The sequence below is a fragment of the Lactuca saligna genome, chromosome 4 (genome assembly GCF_052625555.1).
Source record: "Lactuca saligna cultivar CGN05327 chromosome 4, ASM5262555v1, whole genome shotgun sequence".
Classification (NCBI taxonomy): Eukaryota; Viridiplantae; Streptophyta; class Magnoliopsida; order Asterales; family Asteraceae; genus Lactuca; species Lactuca saligna.
This window is the reverse complement of record NC_136420.1, coordinates 173,169,112-173,171,377: the sequence shown is the minus strand read 5'-3', so window position 1 is coordinate 173,171,377 and position 2,266 is coordinate 173,169,112.

Below are 2,266 nucleotides of genomic sequence, written 5' to 3'. Positions count from 1 at the left end.
TCACTGTGGTCACTATTTTACTATAAGAAATAAGGGTTTTCTGAAAGAATCTTTTCATAAAATATAAAGGAACTATTACAATTAACTCCATGAGTAACAAGCAAATACACTAGAGTTATATACAACAATAACCTAACAAACAATGGGATGTGTGCTATCCGCTTTACTTTTTGTTCTTTGTTTGGTTGTGGAATTAGGGCAGAAGCAAACAATCGACTGTTTGTTTACTCTGTGTTTTATATAACTTGTATCCATTTAGTACTCATAGAAAGGATTGTAGAATCATTTTTACGTATCTTTCATCTAAGTAGGAAATATAGGATTTTATGGAGGAACATGCGAACTTTTCGAAACATAACTTACAGTTTACACAACTTATAACTTACTACATTTTTCAACTACAGTTTACAACAACTTTCTACAACTTACTTACATCACTAAAATCTTATGAACTCACCAGCTTAATTGCTAACAAACTCTTTTAAATAACTTGTATTCTTAGGAAACTCGTAGGCAGGTACTTGCGCTTGGAATTCAAAAGATAAAGCAATATAGCTTCAAGTCTTGTGTTGTTATTTGCTTATGTACTCTATGTTTTGTGAAAACACACATTGTAAACACTTTCTTTTTAATGAAATGCTTGTTCATTACTTTTCTTACTATGATGCATGTCTTGTGATACTAAACATGACATCCTCCACCCCCGAACGTTTCCGTCGTTCCGATTTTGGGGTGTGACACGTTTGGAGCTACACGCAAAGTTGAATCAGATCCATGATACCTTCCATGTATCTCAGTTGAGGAAATGTATTGCTGATGAGACGGTTATAGTGCAATTGGAGGATATTCACGTGGATGCAAGCCTGAACTACGCTGAAAGGCCGATCACGATCTTGGATCAGAAGGTCAAGGTTGTAAGGAACAAGGAGGTGCCTCTGGTTCAGGTCTAGTGGCAGTATCGTAGAGGATCTGAGTTGATCTAGGAGATAGAGTCGCATATGCGGTGGCAGCATCCAGAGTTATTTTCAGACGAAAACTTTGAGGGCGAAGTATAATGCTAGTGGGGGAGAATTGTAACATTTGGGTTTGCGGCTACGCTATTTTAGATATTTATTTTTGGGATTTTTGGAGGGACTCGACGATTTGGTGCCTCAACTCATCGAGTAGGGTTGGGATCCTTTGACGCATTTCATGATCAGACTCAGCGAGTCGTGTGTCTGACTCGATGAGTCGGTGCTGGCGAAGAAAACCCTAATTCCTCGGGTTTGGAGCCTATTTAAAGGCCTTTGTGGCCTTCATTTGCGGCCACTACATGCCTGAGAAACCCTAGAGATCAGAGAGAGAGCGTGTAGAGCAAGAGGAGGGAAAATTCATCATTCTTTGGTGTGTTTTTGCAAAGGGAAGGAGGGATTGCGAGCTAGGCTGACTTGTAAGACTCAAATCTACCATCATTTCGTTCAGAGCTGCTGTGGGAGGTATGGATTCATGTTTATCTTCATTTGAGTAATAGATTTCATGAATATAGGGTTTCTTCTCTTCATTTTTGGTAGAGATCTAGTTTTGTGATGTCCCCTTGTGATAATATTATCAGATCTGGACCTTGAGAGGTCCAGAGAGTCCCTAGGTTATCATATTAAGGGTTATTTTGGCATATAGAGGTAATAGTGAGATGCATGGACCTAAAGTTCGAACCTTTACGTGACTTTTGGGTTCTACGAGGCCAGATCTATAGGTTGGTAAAGCAGATATGACCTTAGAGAGTCAATTGAGCATGAGCATGGGGGAAACTCACTGAGTCCATTGGTAGACTCAACAAGTCGGACCGGGTTGTCGGTGATTCGTGGCCATTGGTGACCCGACGAGTTAGGTGAGTGACTCATTGAGTCGAGTGAGACATTCAGAAGGAATCTTAGTACACGTATGGACTTGTCAAGTAGTCTCATGAACTCGACGAGTCTGGTCGGTGTGGACTGTTGACTTCAGTAGACTTTTAGGGTTTAGCCAACCAGTGGACCTTTGGACCAGTAAGAGGATAGAATGGTCTTTTACCCTTTTAGAAATTATAGTAAGAGATTTATTTAGCCTTTGAGATTCGGTATTGGTTTAGAGTAATTTATTTATGTGATTAGGCAGAGGCCAGATCAGTATTCCGAGTTCGAGACTGTTTGAGATTTCCCGAGGTGAGTCTTCTCATTATACTTTACCTAGAGTGATAATTAGAGTTATGTGACAGAGTATCTTGTATGATTTTGTATGATGTGATTTT